At 40.7% G+C, this 25,909-nt stretch overlaps 1 pseudogene; it reads right to left on the minus strand.

Annotated features, from left to right (window-relative positions):
* Positions 1-238: 238 nt before the first annotated feature.
* Positions 239-25,701, minus strand: LOC138382888 (zinc finger protein 682-like; annotated as a pseudogene).
* Between the last annotated feature and the right edge of the window lie 208 nt (positions 25,702-25,909).

Below are 25,909 nucleotides of genomic sequence, written 5' to 3' on the forward strand. Positions count from 1 at the left end.
CCAAATTCTGTGAAGTTCAATACAATTTAAAAAAATTGTTGGGGGTTTATCACCAGTATGAATTCTGTGTACAATACATAAGATCTGTGATATAAGTAAATGTATTGCACCAGTCTTTATACTTCTAATTTTTTCCCTGTATCAATACCATGTTGCATTCTAAGACTTTTATTTTCTGGAAGGTGTTTCAACAGTCTTTATATTTATACCTCTTTTATACAGTATGACCCCTGTCCTGTCAAGTAATATGTGAACAGTTATTAAAGGATGTGCCACATTGTTTACATTTGTGGGATTTTTCTGAGGTATGAATTCTGTCATGTAGAGTAAGGTAAGAGCACTGGGTAAAGGCTTTGCCACATCAATCACATTTGTAGGGTTTCTCTCCAGTATGAATTCTCTTATGTGTGGTCAGGTTTGAACGCTGGATAAAAGCTTTGCCACATTCTTCACATTTGTAGGGTTTCTCTCCAGTATGAATTCTCTTATGTTTGGTCAGGGTTGAATGCTCAGTAAAAGCTTTGCCCCATTCTTCACATTTGCAGGGTTTCTCTCCAGTGTGAATTCTCTTATGTGTGGTCAGGGTTGAACTCTGGACAAAAGCTTTGCCACATTCTCCACATTTGTAGGGTTTCTTTCCAGTATGAATTCTCTTATGATAAGTAAGTTCTGAACACAATTTAAAAGCTTTGCCACATTCTTCACATTTGTAGGGTTTCTCTCCAGTATGAATTTTCCTATGGGTGGTCAGGTGTGAACGCAGGATAAAAGGTTTGCCACATTCTTCACATTTGTAGGGTTTCTCTCCAGTGTGAATTGCCTTATGGGTGGTCAGGTTTGAAAGCTGGGTAAAAGCTTTGCTACATTCTTCACATTTGTAGGGTTTCTCTCCAGTATGAATTCTCTTATGTATATTAAGGTTTGAGAACAACTTAAAAGCTTTGCAACATTCTTCACATTTGTAGGGTTTCTCTCCAGTATGAAATCTCTTATGTATATTAAGGTTTGAAAACCACTTAAAAGCTTTGCCACATTCTTCACATTTGTAGGGGTTCTCTCCAGCATGACTTGACTTATGATTTGAATGGCGTGAGCAAGATTTGAAGACTTTGCCACATTCTATATATTTGTAATGTTTCTCTCTAGTATGAATTCTTTTATATTCAGTAAAGTGTGAACATTTGTTAATGGCTCTTTCACATTCTTTACACTTGAAAGTTTTCTCTACAGTATGTCTTCTCTTATGTCTATTTTGTTTTGATAATTTTCTGAAGACTTTCAAACATTTATTACATTTGACGACTTTGCAATGGCTAGCTGTTGAAAATTGGTTAAATCCATTATGACATTCTCTCTGCTCCTTACGCTCACCCACACTTTCCCAGTCTTTCCTTAAGCTTAAATTATGAAGTCCAGAGCCTTCATAATTTCTCAGTAGCACTTTTTGGAATGAATCTTTCAGGCTTTTCCCTGGCAAATGGTCTTGGGTGTAATAAGAAGACACAGCTGAAAGAAACAAAAATAACAAATTATCCCACTTGTTTTTTTTCAGCCTTAGATGAACATCTATTACAAATCTAACATATAAAATTATAGCAAGCACATTATCAAAATAGTAAAGTACCACAGGCCCTAATACAGTGACAGCTACATAACATTAATAAAAAATATACTGACCAAACTGCTTCTGTGTGAATTTTAAAACCAATTAAATGTTTGCAGCATCCCGGGAGAGCACAATGCCAAAAGCCACATAGAAGCGGAAGAAAAGTTTGTTACATTTACATACCATTGCGCTTCCTAATATTAATATAGCATGGTTTATATGGGTTTAAAAAATCAATTCCTGGATTCTCCCCAAAAGAAGAAAGAGAATTGTGGCACACATATATATTTGGACTTCTAGGGGCCTTTCCAGAGACTGGTTAGTGTCTCCCGTAACACAGAATGCTGAACGAAATAGTTTTGTGCTTTGGAAGGTAGACTGGGTTTGCTGAAAACAAAAGTAAATGAGTGTTAGAGCAGCAGAGAGACTTCAGTACAAGTGGCATACAATAGGTGTAGCAAATGATTACAGGGCCTTAAGAAAAAAAACGGAAAAATCACTTTACCTGGAAAATAAACATACAATTCCACAGAATAAACATCCTGAGAATAGATTTGGGAGGCTCCAAGAATCTGTAGCCCAAGCAATTCATATCAGAATCTCCCAGGACAAAGCCAATTTTTAAAGATTGTGACAGATGAATTTTTATTTAATCCCTAAATATCAACGAAAGATTATAACATACACAAAGTATCAGGATATCATAGCCCAATAAAAGAAACAAAATAAATAATCAGAAATGAACTATAAAGAAATAATGATATATAAAATACCTGAGAAAATTAAAAAGCCCCATCTGAATAGTACACAATGAGTGAAATGGAAACACAGGCAACTCAGGGAATAGAGAAAAATTAAAACAGCAACAAAACATATAAAAGAAAACAAACTGTGGAGCTGAAGAAAACAACTAGAAATGACTGAGCAATTCTAAAATGTAAGAAAAACAACTAAGAAATCAAGAAGCTCATTTTTTCATATGTCTGTTAGCAATTTTTATATCTTCTTTTGAAAAATTTCTATTCATGTCCTTTGCCTACTTTTTGATAGGGTTGTTTGATTTTTTCTTACTGATTTTCCTGAGTTCTAAATAGATTCTTGTTATCAGTCCTTTATCTGATGTGCAGTATGCGAAAATTTTTTCCCATTCTGTAGGTTGTCTGTTTACTCTCGTGACTGTTTCTTTGGCTGTGCAGAAGCTTTTTAACTTGATCAGGTCCCATTTATTTATTTTTGTTGTTGCTGTGATTGCCTTAGGGGCCTTCTTCATAAATTCTTTGCATAGGCCAATTCTGTAAGAGCCTTTCCTACGTTTTCTTCTAGGATTCTAATAGTTTCCCACCTAAGTTTTAAGTCTGTTATCCACCGTGATTTGATTTTTGTGAGACGTGAAAGCTGTGTGTCCTGTTTTAGTCTTCTACATGTGGCTATCTAGTTTTCCCAGTACAATTTATTAAATCAGGGATATTTTCCCCAGAGGATGTTTTTGTCTGCTTTGTCAAAGATTAGATGGCTATATGGGGATGGTTTTATATTTGGATTTTCTGTTCTGTTCCACTGGTCAGTGTCCCTGCACTTGTGCCTATACCAAGCAGTTTTTCTAATGACAGCCTTGTAGTATAGTTTGAAGTCTGGCAAAATTTTCAACATCTCTAATCATCAGGGAAATGCAAATCAAAACCACAATGAGATATCACTTAACTCCAGTGAGAATGGCTTTTATCAAAAAGTCCCAAAACAATACATGTTGGCATGGATGCGGAGAGACAGGAACACTCATACACTGCTGGTGGCACTATAAACTAGTGCCACCCCTTGGAAAGAAATGTGGAGATACCTTAAACAGATTCAAGTAGACCTACCATTCGATCCAGGAATCCCATTATTGGGCATCTACCCAGAAGAACAAAAGTCTTTCTATAAAAAAGACTCCTGCACCCGAATGTTCATAGCAGCACAATTCACAATTCCAAAGATGTGGAAACAACCCAAATGCCCATCAATTCATGAATGGATTAGCAAAATGTGGTATTACGTATACCATGGAATAATACTCAGCTATTAGAAATAATGGCGATATGGCATCTCTTTGGTTCTCCTGGAGAGAGTTGGAACCCATTCTATTAAGTATCTATGAAGTTTCCCAAGAATGGAAAAATAAGCACCACATGTACTCACCAGCAAACTGGTTTCCCTCAGTGCACATTTGGGAATACCCCAATTGGGCATCGGACAGAGGTGGGGCTGGGGGGAAGGGATGGGTGTATACCTACTTGATCAGTGTGATGCCCACTGCCTGGGGAATGGTCACGCTTGAAGTTCTGACTGGGGGGGATGGCGGTGGGGGGAGGGGATGGGTGCATAGCTACGTGATGAGTGCGACGTGCACTGTCTAGGGAGTGGACACGCTTGAAGCTCAGACTGGGGGGGATGCAGGGACATGGGCAATGTATATAACCTGAACGTTTGGACCTCCATAATGAGCTGAAATAAAAATAAAATAAAATAAATGAAATAAATAAAACTGGCAGTAGAGAAGGGCTATTTTATGTGAGTAACGTCAAGGAACTAAGACCAGCAGAACTGAGTCCAGCTCTCAGGCCTTCTGACCCTTGATGCCCCCTGCATTAAGCCAGGTTTGCTGCCTCACCCCAAATGTAATCTATCACATAAACTTTGTAATACATTATGTATTTCTACAAATAATATATCTTTATAGTATAGCTATAATACATTTATAGAAGTCTTTATTGTACCTAAAGTTTGTTCTGCATTATATGGATATCCTCCTTGTTGTTTTCCGAGTCACACAGGACATTAAAAAAAAAAGAAAAAAAGAAATCAAGAAGCTTAACACACTTTAACAAAGATAAACAAAAAGACCCATAGCAAGACATTATAAGTAGAGCTTTGAAAGTCACAGAAAAGAGAATCTGAAAAGCTGGAACAGAAGAGTGATGTGTGATCTGTAAGCTTGCTTCTATGAGAGAACCAGTGGATTTGTTATCAGAAACATTGCTCTGCAGAAAGAAATTGGGTTATATAGTCACGGTGCCTAAAGAACAAAAACCGCACAGCAGAAAATGCTGTATCTAGCAAAAACTATCCTCCTAAAAGAAGAAAAAAAAAGATTTATCAACATGACCAGACGCTGACAGAGTCTGTCAGCACTAGATCTGCCCTACAAGAAGTGCCAAAGGAAGCCCCTTTCATTGAAAATAAAATGATGCTAGAAAACAACACAAAATTATACAAAAATAATTAATGAAGAGGGGAGAGGGCCAGAGGGCCTACTAGAGCCATCACTTGCTGGAGCACCCCAGAGGGAAGAAAGTGTTTTAGGTAAAGAAAAGGGAGGAATGGGCACAGCTCATGTGTAGTTTGGAGGAGGTGCCGGAGCCTGCTGCGTACTTCACAGGGGGAAACTGTGAAGCAGAACACGAAAACGGAAAAAGAAAAAGACGAGAAGAAACTGGTGAGAATCAAACCCAAAGAGGCTCAGAGCGCAGTAAAGGAATAAGGGAGCACTGCGTTTCTCCTTCCTACACACCTGTGGTAATCAGTGGGCTACTGAGTTGTATGTGAGCTTCCCCACGTTTATGCGCATGGGCACTCCTGCACCCACTGAATCGTGTGGAGAACAGGAGTTGGTCTGGAGCTTGGACGTTTCCTGCAGGCTGCCTTCCAAGGAGGGCGACTGGAGGAGCCAGGGTCCTGGCTCTCTTCCTGGCTCTCTTCCTCCCTGCCCCACCCACTGCAGCTGGGAGGGCAGCCACCTTTCATCACCTACAGTGTTCTCCACACCTTTACCTCTGGGGACCTGACCTCCACAGGAAAGCCACGCTGTCAGACTCGAAGTTCCCAGCCTGTGGTTCCACTGTGGCTGAGGGCAGCATGTTTCTGTGCCCATTTGCAAACAGACACTGGAGGGAGCCCCTCAGGGCAGGGGTAATGAGAGAGGGGCGGAGCTCACTCCAAGAGCCAGTTGGTGAATTACAGACAGCCCCTCCCCCATAAGCAGTGTTTTTAGTTTTGATAGATCTTTTTGACCCCTCTCCCAGTGGCTTTTCCCAGGGCCCTGGGATAGGACTTTGAGCCCTGCCAAGACTTTGCAAAGCCTCTGAGACGTGCTCAACCTAACCCCACCCAGCGTCACTGTCCTACTCTCCTCTGTTGTGCTGGAGAGGAAGCAATCCCCTGGGGACTGCAGGCCCCTCCCACTGTCTGGGACAGTCAAATGCTTCTCCTAAGAGGCTGAAGCCTATTCCAGGCACAAAAGAAAACCTGTGCTCTTGGCTCTTTCCTGCAAGCATCAACCACTGATGGGGAGAATTACCATATAGCCCATTAGAGCACCTAATGACTCAATCCAACATGGTGTAGTCAACTCTTATCAGCACCACCCAACTCAGAGCCTAAGCCAGGGGTCACAATACAATGCACACTACTGGGAAGAGGAGAAGACAGCAGAATTGAAGTAGCACTGCTTTTTATTTATTTATTTATTTTTTTGAGACAGAGTCTCACTCTGTTGCCTGGGCTAGAGTGAGTGCCATGGTGTCAGCCTAGCTCACAGCAACCTCAAACTCCTGGGCTCAAGCGATCCTACCGCCACAGCCTCCCGAGTAGCTGGGACTACAGGCATGCACCACCGTGCCCGGCTAATTTTTTCTATATATATATTTTAGTTGGCCATATAATTTCTTTCTATTTTTAGTAGAGACGGGGTCTCGCTCTTGCTCAGGCTGGTCTCGAACTCCTGACCTCGAGCGATCCACCCGCCTCGGCCTCCCAGAGTGCTAGGATTACAGGCGTGAGCCACCGCTCCTGGCCAGCACTGCTTTTTAGAAGAGGAATAAACGTTGCAGCCAGCTTGAACTGTGAGGAGTCTCCCCCATCCACTGCAGAACTCTGGGCTCATGGAGGAGCTGATAAGAATCCATGCAGAGACATTGCACATGAGAGCAGGGGATGATGGCATGGAGGCAGAGATTAAGGAATCCTTACACACTGTTGGTGGGACTGCAAATTAGGACAACCTCTATGGAAAACAGTATGGAGATTTCTCAAAGAACTGAAAGCAGACCTACCATTTGATCCAGCAATCCCACTACTAGGTATCGACAAAGAGGAAAACAAGTCTTTCTATCAAAAAGATACTTGTTCTCAAATATTTATTTCAGCACAATTCACAACAGCAAAGATGTGAAGTTAACCCAACCGCACATCAATTTTTGATTGCATTAATAAAATGTGGTATATTTACACCATGGAATTCTCCTGAGCCACAAAAAGATCAATTAATGCCTTTTGCAATAATTTACATGTAACTTGGAACAATTATCCTAAGGGATAATTGTAACTTGGAACAATTATCCTAAGGGAAGTATCTCAAGATTGGAAAAAATACCACATGTACTCATTCTTAAATTGGAACTAACTGATGAACACACACGTGCACAGAGGAAAGTAAACCTTGGTGGAAATCAAGCAGGGGGCAGGGGGAAGAAGGACAGAAACAGAAACCTGACTGATGGGTACAATGAACAATATTTGGGTGATGGGCACACCTGTAGTCATGACTCAAGCGTTACAAAAGTGATTCATGTAACCAAAAATATTTGTATCCCCTTAATATTCTGAAATAAAAGAAACTCAGTCTGGGAAAGAGATGCAACTACATCTGAATAAAGTTCTGCAGTATTAGAATCATGGTGCAGAAAATGCTTTTAATCATTCTTTAAAGTTTATAAGATAAAAGCACAAAAATGATCAGAAACATCTGTTAGGCTAGGTGCAGTGGCTCACGCCTGTAGTCCTAGCATTCTGGGAGGCTGAGGCGGGAGGATCGCTCAAGGTCAGAAGTTTGAGACCAGCCTGAGCAAGAGCCAGACCCAGTCTCTATTAAAAATAGAAAGAGGCCGGGCGCGGTGGCTCACGCCTGTAATCCTAGCACTCTGGGAGGCCTAGGCGGGTGGATTGCTCAAGGTCAGGAGTTCGAGACCAGCCTGAGCGAGACCCCGTCTCTACTAAAAATAGAAAGACATTATATGGACAACTAAAAATCTATATAGAAAAAATTAGCCGGGCATAGTGGCGCATGCCTGTAGTCCCAGCTACTCGGGAGGCTGAGGCAGTAGGATCGCTTAAGCCGAGGAGTCTGAGGTTGCTGTGAGCTAAGCTGACGCCACGGCACTCACTCTAGCCTTGGCAACAAAGTGAGACGCTGTCTCAACAAAAAAAAAAAAAAAAAGAATAAAAAGGAAAGAAATGATCTGGACAGGTAAAAATATATATAGAAAAAAATTAGCTGGGCATGGTGGCTCATGCCTGTAAGTCCTAGCTGCTTGGGAGGCTGAGGCAGTAGGATCGCTTGAGCCCAGGACTTTTAGGTTGCTGTGAGCTAGGCTGACGCCATGGCACTCACTCTAGCCCGGGCAACAGGGTGAGACACTGTCTCAAAAAATAAAGAAAAAGAAAGAAAGAAAGAAAGAAACATCTGTTAATGGATATACAGTTTAAGAAGATACAATTAGAGACATCCATAAAAATTTTAAGGCAGATGTAATGAAGAAGAATTTTTGTATTCAAGTAAAGAAGAGTTATTACTTACAAGTTTACATTGTTGGAACTATAAGTGCTTTTATGTAATCCAAATGGTAACCACAATAAAATACCTATAGCGATACATTTTTAAATAAGAAAGGATCAAAGCAAGTCACTACAAAAATCAATGAGACAGAAAGGGCAGAAAATGAGGAAAAGAAGGACAAAATACCTGCAAGAGTCAAAGAAAACAATTAATAAAATGGCAATAGTAAGCCCTTCCCATTCAAACAATTATTTAAATATTTATAGACTAAAATTCCCAATCAAAAGAAAAAAATTGAGTAAAAGGGCTTAAGGAAATTCAAAAATCAAGATCCAACTACATTCTCTTTATACCAGACTCACATTAGCTCTAATAGCAAAAATTGGACTGAAAGTGGCAGGATGGAAAAACACACTCCATGCAATGGTCAAGCAAATGAGAGCAGGAGAGTCACAATCATATTAGGCAAAATACATTTTGAGTCAAAAGCTGTCCTATTTCATAAAACATACTACTTTAAGCCAAAACTGTCAAGAGACAAAGAAGGACAACTAAATAGTAATACAAGGTTCATTCACTGAAAACCTATGATTCACATATATAAAAAATATTTTTATATTTGGGATTCTAGATCCCAAAGCTCTTATAAAGGCACTTAGATTTTGAGATTTATTTTATATATAAACCTATCATACACACACACACATTATAAAATCAGGGTTCCCAAATATATAAATGTATAGGTAAAATATGTAATTTTTTATAGACATATGGCTGATTTTTATTTTAATTAAATCAGACATTGATAAATTGTACATAGGAGGCTGCAATTTCAACCAAAATTATAATGTGTAGGCAAAACAAAACACACAATAAACTTATGTCAAAGGACATAACTTAAAAACGTAATGCCATAATATAAAATTGCAAAACAAGAAATGTTTAGATGTAAAATTTGATTTGGAACAAAATAGAAAGTGAGACTGTATAGAGAGAGTGACATTAACAACATGGTGGCATAGGAAGTCTCCTACTTTTCTGTCTCCCCACAGCAACTAAAATTTGGCAGCCATCCATGGACAAAAGTGTCTTTGTGAAAGTCAGGCACAGTAGCTCGAACATGTAATTCCAGCTACTCAGAGGCTGAGGAAATAGGATCACTTTAGTCCAGCAGTTTGAGACCACCCTGCGTGATATTATGAGACCCCTGTCTCAAAATCTAGGTGCCTTTATAAAAGCTTTGAGGAGGTTGTAAAATAAAACTAAAGCCCAAGACCACAGAGGGTCATTTTGAGAAGGCAGGCCCTCATTCAGGTGGTAAACTTGAGAACCCCTGGTCTTCGATACAGACCAAGAAATTGCTCACTCCACATGGTACCACTGAGAATTCTGAAGTGACTCTACTTCAGAGCTGAAGCAACTTCAGCTCCTCCCAGCCATGGTCTAGGGATGATCCTCCCTCTCCAGAAGCCTGCAGGGAATATCCATTTGTGTCCATGGAGGCAGGCCTACACACCTTGGCACTCACTGTGGTCTCTGAAGCAGCTGTACCTCAGTTCCAGTTCTCTCAGCCACAGTCCATGGCCAGTGCTGCACACCTAGGGACCAACACCATGTCCTGGGGAAAACCTCTCACATATTCAGTGGGAGCCACACTCATACATATACTTGACACCCTCCCCACCATATGCAGACCCAACTGCAACTTCCCGCCCAACAGATCAAAGTCCCGAGGGCAATCCAGTCTGCCCAGGAACAAGACAGAATTGACAACTGTCCAAGCCCCTAGTAAAAGACCCACTAAAAGGAAGAATCAAAGCTGACCTAGAAGCAGCCTTGTAAGCCAGCTGGAACCCCTATTCTTTGAAAGTCCAGAGGATAACCCATCAGGCTGTGGACCCAGAAAGGAAAGAGCTTTACCTGCTGAAATTGGTTTATGAAAACTGGATGACACATTTGCTCCTTCAAATGCACAGACACAAATGCAAGGCTGTATTGTACACACTTTCAGTCTTTCTATTCTATCATAACATTGGAAGTATTACGCAAAAATATTGGGAAAAAAACTTTTAAAGCCATCAAATAAAAAAGAAAAGAAAACTCACTATTTATAGATGACACGATCTTATATATTGACAACCCTAAATAGTACAAAAAAAACCTCTTTTAACTAAAAAATGCACTGAATAAATGAGCAGAATATTAAATTAGCATGCAAACGTCACTTGTGTTTTCATATAGTAACAGCAAACTTTCCAATAAAAAGAAAATAATCTCATTTATAGAAGCATCAAAATAATAAACATTTTAGCAATACATTTAATTAAAAAGGTGAAAGCAATTTACACTGAAAAATATTAGTTGGTGACGAAAGAAATTGAAGACACAAATAAATGTAAAGATTTCACAGGTTTATATACTAGCAGAATAAATACTGTTAAATGGCCATATTATGCAATGTCATCTAAAGATTCAATGGACTCCCTATCAAAATTTCAATGGCATTTTTTCACAGTAATAAAAAACACAATCCATAATTTTTATGGAACTGCAATATATTTTCAGTAGCCAACATAATACTGAGGAAGAAGAACAAAGCTGGAGGCCTCATACTTTCTGATTTCAAACTAATTTCAAAACTATAGTAATAGAAACGGACTAGAACATGCATAAAAAAATCACAAAAAATAACCCAAAAATAATGGAACAAAACAGAGAGCCCAGAAAAAAATCTATGCATGAAAAGACAACTCATCTTTGAAAGGGACACCCAGAGCACACAGTGCAGAAACTATAGTCTCACCAATACTTCAATACTTGGTGCTAGAAAACCTGGATACTCACAAGAAAAAAATATGATTACACCATTTCTTGTATACCATACCCAAAAATTAATTCAAAATATAGACTTATATAAAGCACAAATCCTTAAAAATCATAAAAGAAACATATGGAAAACCTCCTTGATAATTACCTTGGCAATGAATTTTTTGGATACAACATCACACATGTGACAACAAAAGTAAATATATAGAAGTTGGACTGCACTAAACTGAGAAAGCTTTTGTACAGCAAAGAAGACAAGGAAACAAGAAAACATAAAGGATGGGAGAAAACGGTTGCAAACCATATGTCTGATAAGAGACAAAAACAGTAATAATGATAATAACCCAATTGAAAAATAGGAGAAAGACTGAAAAGATCTTTTTCCAATAAAGTCATATATATGGCCATAAGTATATGAAAAGATGCTCAACATCACTAATCATTAGGGACTTAAAAATCAAAATCATGTTAAAATACCACTTCATACATGTTAGCATGGCTAAAATCAAAGAGTAGACAACAAATTTTGACAAGCATATGAAGAAAAAGAAATGCTTTATACTGTTGGTGAGTTACAAATTCACGGAGTCATTACAAAAACCTGTATGGAGGTGCTATTGAAAATGAAAAAATAGAATTGCCATAGAATCCAGCAATCCCACTTCTGTGTATAAAACCAAAGGAAATAAAATCAGTATCTTTTACTGGGTGAGGTTGCTCATGACTATAATAATACCGATCTTGGAGGCTAACGTGGGAGGATCGCTTGAGCTCACGAGTTCGAGACCAGCCAGAGCAAGAATAAGACCCCATCTCTACTACAAATAGAAAAAATTAGCTGGGCAACTAAAAATAGAAAAAATTAGCCAGACGTGGTTGTATGTGCCTTTAGTCCCAGCTACTCGGGAGGCTGAGGCAGGAGGATCGCTTGAGCCAGGAGTTTGAGGTTGCTGTGAGCTAAGCTGATGCCACAGCACTCTAGACCAGGCAACAGAGTGAGACTCTTACAAAAAAAAAAATTATCTTTAAGAAATATCTATATCCCTATGTTCTTTGTAGTATTATTCATAATTGACAAGATATGAAAACAAGCTGTTTGTAAAATTCTAAATGGATAAAGAAAATATGGTATATATGCACAATATATATATATTCTACTGAATATTATTTAGCCACAAAAAATATAATTCAGATGTTTCATCAACACAGATGGTCCTGAAGGACAATATGCTAACTGAAATAAGCCGGGCACAGAAAGACAAATACTGCATGATCTCACTTATATAGGGAAGCTAAAAAGTTTGAGGTAGAGAATACAAATGTGCTTTCCAGGGCCTGCGGTGGGGAAAATAGATGTTCAAAGGGTGCAAACTTTTAGTTATCTGAGGAATACATTTTGGAGACTTAATGTATAGCACCATGACTAATAATAACTTGTATCCTAAAATTTGCCAAGACAGTAGTAGACCTTAAGTGTTCTCAATAGAAAAAAATAGGTGATTGTGAGGTGATAGGTATATTCATTAACTTGATTTCACAATGTCTACAAATGTCAAATAATTATACTGTATACAATAATTATGTATAACTTTTATGTGTAAAAAAAGTTACACATCTACACACGTGTATGTGTGTGTGTGTGTGTGTGTATGAATGAGACAGTTGAGTAAACTTCAAACTAAGTAAGAGAAAAAGTAAAATGACAGTTATTAAAAAATAAAGTAACAAGTGGGAGCTTAATACATGCTCAGTAATGTTCTAAGCTTCCCAAAGACATACTAAATTTAAGAAATGTAGAAAAAAGATGCCTTAAGCTACGTTAAAGTGGAGGAATTTGGGCATATAGAGTTTAAATTATTTAGCATAGTTGATACAAAGACAGAATTGAAAAGTAAAATAATGTTCGATTACCTTTATTTAGAGAGCTCTGCTAAATTACTGAGTATGAGTTTCCTATAAAATTACATTTAAAACCTCCATAGGGTAGGAAACCATAAAGCAGAAAACATACCACATCTGTTTGTGGTGTGCCTGGGATACCTGAACCAAGTACTAATAAAACAACTTCACTCACACGTTTCAGATGTGATGCAAAAGGAAAATGAACAAATTATTTCACAGAGACTTCCTCAAAAATACACAGATATTACCATGTCCTGAAAGGCAATAGAACAGGACTCGGATCCTGCTGTCCCTTGTAAGCCACGAACAGAACTTGGGTTCTCACTGTAACCTTCAAGGAAGATCACTGACGGGGAATTAGTGCTTAGAGAATTAAAAAACAAAGACAAGACATGCCCTTATGCGAGACCAAGGGAAAGAAACCCAGGCTTCTTAGAAATCATTTTCATTGAAGCACAGCTTCCCAAACCCCATTTTGAGGTCTGGCTTCCTCCTTAAATTCTGGACCTCTCTCCCCTGTGCCATCTGCTTCATTCACTCCCACCTATCTGGGTATTTGCATACGGCAATGTATTTCTTCGCCTTCCAAGGTTCATGTCTTTGCTCCAGACAGGTGATCAGGTCTGGTTTAGAGACAGCAAGACCTATTTTATTAGAAAAAATTCACATGACTCTTCCTGGGATTCTCCAGTTACCAATCTAGTACTGTGCTCAGTAGAGAAAAGAGAACACATAGAAAACTCTAGAAAAATAATCCCCAAATACTCTTTCCTGATGGAAACTTTAGAATACTTAGAAAGCATTTAATATTTTGGGGTTCTTAGCTCCTCTACCCAGTACTACTGAATCAAAAATTGGTGGTGGAAATTGCATTTCAAGGTATGGGCAAAAATATTTTATGCCACTACATTTCTGCTATTACTACTAATGTAGAGTGAAAGATACAGATTTGCAGCTCAAAAAGATTTAAGATTAATGTCAAGATAAAACACTTTGAATATTTTCTTTTCTATATCAAAAATCCCTAAGTTTTTCTTGGAAACAAGGATCAGAAACTCATTCACGCAAAGCAGAAACTCCCAGAAAATAATTTATAAAAAATATGAAATTATTAGTGTGGAATGGGAATGGTGTGTCGAAGTTCTCCTCACCTAGGGAGACCAGGTTTGTGTAGTTCTCTAACATCACATCCCTATACAAATTCTGCTGAGCAGGGTCCAGGCATTCCCACTCTTCCAGAGAGAATTCTATGGCCACGTCCATGAAAGTCAACAGTTCCTGGGAAAAAAAAAAAAAAACAAGACATACTTACCAAGGAGCCCTGGGCAGAGATAATTTCACTACTGGTGAAATGAGAGAGTAAAGAGAACTGGTTCGGACTTATACAAGTGACTGGATTATCCCATAAGATAATTTTAACAAAAAAGTATTTCCTAATGTATTCTGTAAGTCTGTGCAAAGAGGATAGTATAACAGCCACAAAAACAGTGCAGATACTATTAGTTTAGATAATGCAGCATAAAAGTAAGGCCACACAAACAGCCATGGACATTTTTGAGTGCTTTATTTACATGATACATGACTAAGTTGTGTATATTTCTCTGATGGAAAAGTCATGGTGGGTTAGAAGGTACCTCTCAAATTTTCATGTGTACAACAATGAACGGAAGATCTGGTTAAAATGCAGATTTTGTTTCAGAAGATACGGGATGAAGCCTGAATCTCTAGCAAGCTTCATGAGTGATGCCAATGCTTCTGGCCCGGGAAGATGTTTTGGCAAACATCCACCAAGTGGTGGAGCCAGGGCTTACCCCAGTGTATCAGACCAGTAAATAAAGATGAGAGCCTTGCTTTTCCAAAGCAAGCTGTATGAAAGAGAATCTAAGAACAAAGTGCAACTTCCAGATTCAATGTGATGGTTTACACACATCTTCCCAAGGTATGTATTCATGGAGAAAAATAATTTATAGTGGAACAATCTGTTAAAGAGCACCTTAACTAAGTGTATAAAATTAACAACTATAACAGAGCAAATTGGTATCAGATGCTGATTCACATGGGCGGACACAACATCATTGCTGTGAGGATAGTGGCCAAAAGAAGTAAATCGTAATTGGAATCTAATCATGAGGAAACATCAATTTTATGCAAACCTCAAGCTACATGTATCGCCCATGTTTTATAATCTCTAATAGTGTATGTAAAGTCTTTTCTTGGCATCCTAGAAACCATGTCTCCTCTAATTATTCTTTTTTAAAACTCTCAGTGATTCTAGGCATTAATGTCAGCACTTTAAGAGTGCATTTACTTCATCCTGTTATGCACAGAGCTGATGGAGCATCCACATGGAACCTAAACAGTTTTGTGTTCCCGTTCTTCACTGATACCCAAGGACCTGACACTATCCCAAATAAGAATCCTAGGCAGCCACATGATCCCAAGTTTGACAGTCACAAAGGGAACATTTTCTATACTGCAGTTCATAAACTTTTTGAGAAGTGTTCGTGGCACATAAGAGTCCTGGAGGGAATGAATAGAAAGCTCTGATATACAGGGAAGATTTTTCAGAGCACCTTCACCATTACAAGAAAAAAGGACAAAAGAATCATAGAAACAAAAGTATCAGGCAAGAACATTCCAAGAGAATGAAAGGTTTTCATTCTAAACACAGGACATTTCAGGATGACAAGTGAACATGGTTCTGGACCTGGGACCTGTACATAAGAAACAGCCGTTTCTTCCTCTTCCTTCTCTGGAACTTTTTCTCAGGTGAGAGTATCTGGACAAATCACATCTGCATTTTGATAAAGTGCCATCAAAGGCATCAGCACAGCCCCTTCATCTGCTACGACTACACCCACAGGCAGAGGGACCTTGAAGTGCAAAAAATCCACCCTTCCCTGTCCTTCATCACACAGTCATCAACATGGAGCTTCTACATGGAGACCAATGAGTGATTTCTCTCCCTTCCTGCACACAGGTGCCCTCCTCTACTGCAGACACCAGCAATATGTGCTACAGCAGTGGGCACATGGCCTGGGCTGTGCTGCCCTGCACCCGACAAACCCATGCAGGGAAGACTCTCTGAGGTACCCGTGGAACAAAGACTGGACTCAACTTTCATAAATATATCTGGGAACCCTTGTGCTTGACCCTGGACTCACTTTAGCATCACGTGGGGCACTTCATTAAAACTACATAGATGCTCCAACCCCAACAAATGGAATCTGCAGGGAGGGCACCGGTGATGGTGTTTCTTTAAACTGGACACGTGATCCTAATTGGAAACTGGGGCTGAAAACACTTAGCTAAGCATTGCCTCTCAGGCTCTACTGTGCACATAAACCATTTGTTATTCCAGGCCACACTAAGTCATAGGATTCTGGGATTACAGGTCTGAGTCACCACCCTAGCTTTCTTCATACATTTTATAACATACAATAATAAGCAGTTTAATCAAAACACTTAAGTTTTTCTGGAATTATATTAGAAGCTAAATATTTATTCTTAACAAGGTAGAAGCAGTAAATACAAATAAAAACAACTCTTCTGTTCATAAATGGCCTTCATGTGCTGATGTCAGAACCCACAACATAAGGAAAATGGCCGAAATGAAGCAAAAGTCTGAACAACTTCCTTGACTTGACTACATGATGCTGAATTCAACCATTTAACCATTTGCTCTAGATTGGACAAGAGGAACCATGCCTGCTTTACTTGTTCCTCTAACGCTCATATGAAATGGAAAGAACTCATTGTTCTTTTGGTTTGTGTCTCAGGACCTCCTCCTTGTTTATCACTGAAGTACCAGGAAATGGCAGCAACTCCAATCTGGACACCAACAAGGGAGATTCTTTCTGTGTGAGGAGGAACAAAGCCTGGATGACTTATTCCTCTTCCTCTGAAATGGAGGGGAATTATATCCTGTCATCCTGACCCCAGCATGGAAGGACATCCCCAAATGTCCACAAGCCTCCCACATGCTGGTGAGAGGGTCCCCAGTGAGCTTGGGCTGATGTCCCCATGCTGATCCAGGCAGGAGAGAATCAGGCTGACACTGTGACGTCAGCAGAGAAAATGGAAATGCCCTGGTAGGGCAGCTGATCCTGGATCCAGGTGTGACATAATCTGTCCTTTATAGGGTGACTTTTAGGTATGAGGAAGGAGAAGAACACCCTGCTCTAGTAACTGTATAGGAAGCTGTAGTTGTGATCATGGTTGTGAATATTTTGTAGCCCTGGCCTCCCACAGCTGAGGTGCTTGTTTACACTTACAGATTTTGCCACTAGATTCTATTTACAACAGGAACCCTTCATTCAGCTGTAAGAGCTCCCTGGGCAATATCTGGAAAACTTGAAAGGCCTCATTTAGTAAAGCCTGGCTTCACAAAGTCTATATTGACTTCTCACAATGCAGAAAATGTTTCCCTCAGGTTTTCTGTACAAACTCAGTCCCAAGACTGGCCCTGCCTTGTGAATTCCAGGTAGAGGCCAGCCTTATGTGCGGATTACAGGTGGAATCAACCTGGCTCTGTACTCTTGGGTGATACAGAATGAGGGGGAAACTAGAAGTTGCTCATGGAAGCTGCTCTATCACATCCTTATGATCATGAGGACCTGGATTCAGAATTTGCAGCTGCAGATTGAGGTCTTGGAGGAATAGGGAAGAAGCTGATACCCTCTACATATTCATGACTATTTGGCAAAGAGGAGTAGAGGGAGTTAAGATTCTCACGCCTACTCAATGCACATCTGTCTACCTGGCTGGATTTGCAAGCCCAACAGGCTCTGGATAAATTTCAGGTCTGAAAATGCCAGGGTCATTGACAAACAGCTGCAAGGGATGATTGGTGTCTTGTAACATTATTTTTCTAGAGATATGGTCAAACTGCTCTACATAGCAGATTGCAAATAGGCAGAGAGACCATTCCACATGAAGATATTGGAGGCACCATGCACTGTGTTGCACAATTGTGCGTTATTACTGGAAGGCCAAGAAGGAAAGAGCTCTTTAGAGTGAAGCCTGGTGAGCACTTTATAATTTGTTACCATGCCTGGTAATTGTCAAGTGTTTCAAAAATATAATTAAAAACAAAATTGTTTCCAGGCCCAGAATAACTCTCCACAATGGTAAAACAGAAGGAAAACTTTTGTTATACAATTAAACAAGAATGTCATGTACATCTCAGGCAATCTGATAAGAGATTGCAAAGACATAAAGAAAAGTCAACATCATTAGTCCACAAATAGATTTGTCAGCACCATTTTTCAAATGTAGTTCACCCAAAATTTACCCAGTAATTGGAAAGGCCATCTGTGCTTACTAATTAGCTATATTCAAAGGAAAAGAAAAACAAACCCTTTCATATCTTCATGACAGAAGACAACTTTGCCACTTGGAGCTAGGTGCCTACTAATGAGAGGTTCCTACTCTAAAAGAAACTGGGATTCATGCAGATTTTTTTGACTATTTACATTTCAAAGCAATGGTCCCTAGATTTTAAAGAAAGAGAATCCCGAGTTAAAATACATTTACAAAAGACCTGTTAACTCATAAAATAATTTACATATATTTCAAAGTGGCAGAGAAAAACTACATACAAAATTAAAAACTTTAAGGAAGAGAAGAGAGTATGCTCTCATGTTTTTAAGCTGAAGGATCCAGTTGATATTTTTCATTTGTATCTGCTCTTACAACAGCCATGTCAAGGGCCACGGCCTTCAACCCATGAGTCTAATTCCAGAGGGTGCTGAATTCAGGCACCAGAGGAGTAGCCTTAGTCACACTATCTACACAAGAAAGAAGGTTTGTGGGGAAGAAAAAAATCAGAAGACAGACAAGTGCTATCAAGGACCCATGGGTGGGAGACAGTGCAGAGCTGGTGTAAGGACTGTCTGGTGCTGTAGAAGAAACCAAAAATCTTGGGACAATCCCTCAAGTTCCTTATGCAGAAGTAAAAGTCAGGCTTGGAGGCTGAGTCATGCAACACCTTACAAATCAATGGTTAGTACTGCATCAGCCAGATCATGGAGAGGTAAAAGGTTTCAGGGATATGCATGGACTGCCCACACAGATCATTGAAAAGGAAATTCCTCATTGGCCTTCCATAAGTAAGGACTCATAAGTTGTAACTGTTCATCTGCACTTTCAGTCTAGCTCCTAGAACTAGAGTCTGTTCAACTCCACACTAATAATGTTGATTACAAATTTATCTTCCCAAGTGCGTAAGAGAAACAAGATCAACCTTTCTTCTACCTATCCAGGGACATCTACATAATTGATTCTTCCTACACTTCCCTTTCCTCTTCAAACATTAATTTTAGCTTATGTAATATGTAAATTTTCTGGGCTCACAACAATGTAACAATTTTGCCCACATGCCCTCCTTTTACTTTCTCTATCCATGTCACCTTTAAATACTGAAGTTCCAGAATCCCCCCTTGGAAAAAGTCACAGATTTGTCTGTAGTTTGGTTTTTCCCAAGCGCATCCTTATATGTTGGCCCAATAAACCTCTATCAATTAGTATGCTTGCCTCAGTCACTTACGTTGGGCCGTCAGTGCTAAAGATACTAGCTCAGGCTGGGATATGCCCTGGCATTCCTGTGTCCATGCAGGCATGGGACTATAAACAGGCGATCCAGCTGTAAGCCTGGATTGGTGGAGGGCCAGATTTCTGCTGTAGATTTGGAGTCTGGGGGTGGAGTTAAACCAGGACTCCAGTGTGGATGTTTGGTAGGAAACTCTAAGAGCAATGGAGCTGTGGTCTCCATTCCAGAGGGAGGAGACTTGCCTGGGAGGGGCGTGGCTCCATCAGTGCCTGCTGCACCACTGCATGAATGGGTGGGAATCACGTGGGGCAGCAAGTTGCAGAGGGATCTGACCTCAGGGCTCCTCCTGTGTCCTCAGTCTCCTCTGACCCCAGGAGGAGATGCAGAGTCATGGCACAATACGTGGTGTGACAGCCTATGTGCTGGAGAAAAGAGTCTCCCTTGCCTGAGAAACCTGACACTTCTCACACCAAATGTGTGGAGTCTGATGAACACTGACCACCTTTTCAGCACCAAATGTTTCTCCAAAACTCAATTCTGACACCAGAGATTCCATACAGACCTCATGAGTTCAGGGCTCAGTCCTACCACACTGCACTCACTCCAGATGCCAGTGACAGCCCCAGGTGCCCATGCACAATTTTGAGCAACTGCCTATCAATAAGATGCTCCTGTAACACCCTCTGAAGTTTAACAATTTGATAAAACTAGTCAATGAACTCAGCAAACCACATTACTTACATTCATCAATTTGGTGTACTATAAAGTACTCCACTCAGAAAAAGCCCAATGGAAGAGATGTACGGGTGAGGCAAAGTGGCGGGGGAAGATTTGGGCAGGTAATCCTGGTAAATCGTTGTGATGAAAGACATCACCCACCCTTTGTGTTCTGTAATAGCGGCTTACTGCAAGGAAATATCCTTCCCATTATAAAAGAGATTACTCCTTCTTTTTTACCTATCACAAAGCCTGAGACAGATTCTTTAAATTTCCATTTATTGCCTCATAAAAAATTAGAACAGGCCAGGCGCGGTGGCTCACGCCTGTAATCCTAGCACTCTGGGAGGCCGAGGTGGGCGGATCCTTTGAGCTCAGGAGTTCAAGACCAGCCTGAGCAAGAGCGAGACCCCATCTCTCCTAAAAATAGAAAGAAATTATATGGACAGCTAAAAATATATATAGAAAAAATTAGCCGAGCATGGTGGTGCATGCCTGTAGTCCCAGCTACTCGGGAGGCTGAGACAGAAAGATCGCTTGAGCTCAGGAGTTTGAGGTTGCTGTGAGCTAGGCTGATGCCACGGCACTCACTCTAGCCTGGGCAACAGAGTGAGACTCTGTCTCAAAAAAAAAAAAAAAAAAAAAAAAAAAAAATTAGAACAGTTTTCTTCTCAGTGGTCAGAACAAAATATTTCTTGACCAAAATTTGCTTAAGTTTTTCTCCTTCCCCCCAGGCCCCTAAACATTGACTGATCCTCAGCCTGAGCCAACATGCAAACCCCCTTTGTGCTCCTCCTAAGAAGGGGCCGACTTCAGGGTAAAAAACCCTCTAAGCTAGGATGTTACTTTTCCACCATCCATCCTGCCCTTCCCCTCCCACCTTCTTTCTAAAGTCATTTGCTCCTCTAGATGAAAAAAAGTCCTTCTCTGTGTAACCTTCAGCATGCTTGCAGATTTATACTTGGTACTTTCCGCTATCACAATATTTCTTTAAATAATTAAGACTTTATTTTATTGAAAAACAAACTGTAATTTCAAATATGTTGTAGTGGACAATGTCTAGAAAGAGCCCTAGGAATTACACTTTCAGAAAGCGCATCTCATCCTCACCCCTACTTCCATCCCAACCTCCACTTCATCTGCCTATGGGTCAACCCTAGCTTCCTAGGGCTCTGAAGCTTCTCAGTATAAAGGGCTCCTTTCCTGGCTGATGGGAGCAAGCTGGGACATTTGCAGGGGAGGCTCCCTGGGCCCTCAATGACCACCTTTTGGAAGATCAAGATTGACATTCGCTTAGTCATTGGGCTCAAAACTCTGGTTCCCAAACAACATTATTCACTTAGTTTCGGATGAGAAAACATCCAGTGTTTGAATAATTCAAGCCAGGCATGATGGCTCATGCTTGTAATCCTAGCACTCTGAGAGGCCGAGGCAGGAGGATCACTTGAGGCCAGGAGTTTGGGTCCAGCCTTAGTAAGGGTGAGACCCCATCTCTACTAAAAGTAGAAAAGAATTAGTCAAGCATGGTAGTGTACACCTGTAATCTGAGCTATTCAGGAGGCTGAGGTAGGAGGATCACTGCATCCCAGGAGTTTGAAGTTGCAATGAGCTATGAAGACACTACTACACTCTAGCCAGGGTGACAAAACAAGACTCTGTCTCAAAAATAAATAAATAAATAATTCAGCAAAATCCCATAAACTCCGTGTTGATGTTTATAGGAGGTAAGCAAATTGTAAGGGATTCACATTTCATACTTCAACATGAAAAGCAAAATTATCTATTCTTGTCACAAAATAAACATTTCCTTTAACAGTTACTTCCATGGATACAATTCATTTAGTAAACAATCATACATGAACATTTCTCAAGAGTTTTCAAGTCCCATTACACAGGATTTACTGTTAAAGTACAACTCCCATAAGTCAGAACAGAGCTAACCACTCTCCGTATTCTCCACTCTCAATGAAAGGACAACATTTTGGTGAATCCGTGTAACTAATCAATTTACCTAGCACATTGTATTGTCAAAATGCATTCAGTTTTAGGCAGTCATAAAGTAAAAGAGACTTTGTCTCTGTCTTTTCCATGGTAGCATTCCAAAGCTAAGCCCTGGGACTCCATTTGAAATCACCCCTGAAAAACAACAGCTCTAAGAAACTTACTACACTCATTCTGGGGGGAAATCATAAAGAAGATTTTTTTTTTTTTTATGAAATGGAATATACGACTATATATTTAATTCACTTATCTGAATTTTACTTTTCTCTTGCCTTTTCAGAAATAGTTTCTCATTTTCAAGCTGTGGAGATACATTGCATTTTACAATTAATGAAAAACTGAAGCTGAAATAAAGCAACAAAGCTTTTCAAGGCAACAAATTCAAAAACTGGCACTGGTGACTGGAATACAGGAATGTCTGACTTGAGTGTCAAGTAAGGTCATCACATCCCTTGGGACATCCTCCCACCGCCATCCTGCTCACTAAAGTGCTCGATGACCACCCTCCCAAAAGAAAATGCACTCTGCCTTCTAGCACACATCAAGGCTGTACTGCTTTGCAGGGTTTTGCACCACCTTGTTGGGGTGGGTTAACCTTGTCCTTTGAAATAGTTTTTCTCCCTTCACAAAATTGAGAGAATTCAGAGGGCAGGAATGATTTGTGAAATTTCCTCTGAATACCAGCATGTGATGGGCTGACCAGTAATGTATCTCAAAGGAATGAAAACAGAGGCTGGTACAAAAAATTCTTAAACTCCCAATGGGTTAGCTGTTTAGGTGAAGCAGAGACTCCTCTCAACCTCCAGGAAATTCACCTGCTCCCCTGAGAGACTCCACCACATACCTCAGGCTGTCCTCTGGGCGGAGATGTCCCAGAGACTGATATTCATGGCGCACTCCAGAAAACATGGCAGCTTTGGGCATCTTAGGTCGTGCCCAGAGAAGTAAGGACCCTGGTACTTGGGTCATTACCCAGGACCAGGAAAAGACATAAGCGTGGCTGAGGACACATCATCCCATACAGTTTCTAGACAGGAACCTCACCTGAAGACATTCTGGTAAAGTGTGTGTGCCTAAGGAAGATTAAATGAGGGGAGACACATAGATTTTTACAGCAGAGTGCCATGAAATTATTGTGTTTTCTTCCCATGTGAAATGTTCAGAAATAGAAAACCAATATTTTAAAAACAACCACCCACTGTTATGTAAAGAAATGACAAGAAAACTAAAATACTCCATCTGTTTGCATTGGGCAATAAAGGAAAAACAGCTCATATTGTAAATTGGATGCGAAGTTGGCATTTGGAAATGTAGGAAAGGAACTGAACATTTAGGATTTTACTGTAAGGCCTACAACAGTTAGGCTGAGGAAACAGGGTGGCGAATTAATGCCCCACTTGCCATACATCTAGAAAATACAGGTAGGCCGGGCACGGAGGCTCACACCTGTAATCTTAGCACTCTGGGAGGCTGAGGTGGGATGATAGTTCGAGGTGAGAAGTTCAAGACCAGCTCAAGCAACAGAAAGATCCCATCTCTACTAAAGGTAGCAAAAAATTTGCCTGGGCATGGTGGGTCTTGCCCGTAGTCCCAGCTACTTGGCAGGCTGAGGCAGGAGGATCACTTTGGCCTGAGAGTTTGAGATTCCTGTGAGCTATGATGATGACACTGTACTGCAGCCCCAGCAATAGAGCAAGACTCTGTCCCAAAAAGAAAAAAAGAGAGAGAGAGAGAGAAAAGAAAAGAAAATGGAGGGAACACAAGTCCCCCTATGGAGTGTTAAAATAAATAGGAGGCATTTAGACTGCAATGGCTCTAGTGCCCTGTGTTCCTACTTCAGCAAACCAAAATGTAACTCAAATTTATTTCCTATAAATTACTAATATAGAAGCCAAAGGAAAACTTTTCTCCTTATTCTCAGAAGGTTCACTGAATATCAAATGATAAGAGAAAAGGGATATGCATGTATTAATGTATTTGGGGAAATCTGAGAGGGATTACCCCAACCTCCCACTGGGGTTCAGATGCTCAAGTACTATTTTGCATAGGATAGGCAGATGGAGAACACATACCATTCTTTTGAGAAGCAAAAAACGATTATTAGCAAGAATGAATGGACCAGGGAGAAAGAAATTAACAGGTAAATTGTTCTTTTTGGCATCTGAATGAACCTGAGAGGCAGGCATTATGCTGAGAGAAACACCATTCAGGAGTGGTAGTATATATATCTGCATTAGGTAATTAAGCAACAGGAAGGCGATAGAAGGCAATTGTATTGACTTTCATAAGAAGCTTTCTGTGTTAGATAAGGGAACTTCAGAGAGTCCCCCACTGCTCTTGGGGTGAAGGCACCAAGCATCAAGGCAGGGTTAGAAGGACAGTGATTTTCTGGCGAATCTCTGAGACTTTCCAATTTTCAAAAGCACTCAGCATGACTAAACTACATTTTTTTTGAAGAATCATTTCTTGTACTTCCGTATTAACTTAGAGGAAAACAGATAGGTTTGTTCCGGGTGGGAACTTGAAATGTATGTATAGGACACAATGTGGTTAATGCAACACAGGCTTACAAAACAATAGCTGCAGGAGTCTGGGGAGTCCCTGGACTTTGTAGATCTAACAGACAGCTGCAGCCAGCATTCCTCCCCCTCCCTCCCTGATAGAGAGGAAGTTCATCCCTCCCTAGCTCCCCTGATAAGAGCGACGCCAGAGCTGAAGGATGGATGTGTCTGGGGCAGGGGTCCCCGAAAATGTTTGTTAAAAAAAATTAATGCAGCAGCTGTTTTGGCCCAAGTACTCACTCCCCCCTGAGAAACCCTCTATAAACCCCAAGGTTTTCCTCAACCTCGGTGTGGACGCTTTTTTGCCTCCACATGTCTGCACCCACATGCTCAAAATAAACAGCCTTTTGCTATGCCTGAGGCTTCATGTGTGCCTCTCTCTCTCTGCTCTGGACCTAACATTTGGCACCGAAATCCTGGAGGGCACACTGGGTGGACAGGACTCTGCATCTCTAGCAGGCAAGCCTTGCAACTCGGGAAGCAGTAGGCAGCGGCAGCTCATCCTGGCCTAACTCCCGAACCCTGCCTTCCTCTGAGTCCCTGGGTCATTGGCAAGGTTTCCATGGATCTTTCCTGAGCCATGCAGGGGTCCCTCTCGAACTTGTCTCTGATCCTGGCGTGTAGTCAGAGCTCGCTAGCTCAGCCAAGGTAAGGGTACTGTGCACCCGGACCCTCCCGAACCAAGCTGAGAGGCAGACACAGGACCAGGACTCGGATCTTCCCTTTGCTGATCTTCACACTTCACATTTCATCCTCAGGGAGTAAAAGCTGGCAAACTCACCCAGGGGTTCCCCCTATCTCTCGTGCTCTCATCCCTGAGAAGTCCCACAGGTCTTCTTCCTTCACTGACCTTCAAATCCACATCCTGGAGACATCCTGCTCCTAGTGAGTAGGACCTCACAAGCTCGTTCTTGTCTACTTGTGTCGACTCAAAAGTCCTGTCCATGAGCCGGAGGACTCTCAGCACCTGGGGCCCTCGTTGGACACACGGATGCCTGTTGTGACTCTGCTCGAGTTCACGCACTCTGCTCACTCCCGTGCTATTCCCTCATTCTAGGATGCCTAGAATTGAGTAGAATCGGCCCTGTGTGACCCCTACTCTTTCCAGAAACATGGGCAACTCTCAGTCTACTCCTCTTCTCAAAACACCAGGT

This window comes from Eulemur rufifrons, chromosome 4 (genome assembly GCF_041146395.1).
Source record: "Eulemur rufifrons isolate Redbay chromosome 4, OSU_ERuf_1, whole genome shotgun sequence".
Lineage (NCBI taxonomy): Eukaryota > Metazoa > Chordata > Mammalia > Primates > Lemuridae > Eulemur > Eulemur rufifrons.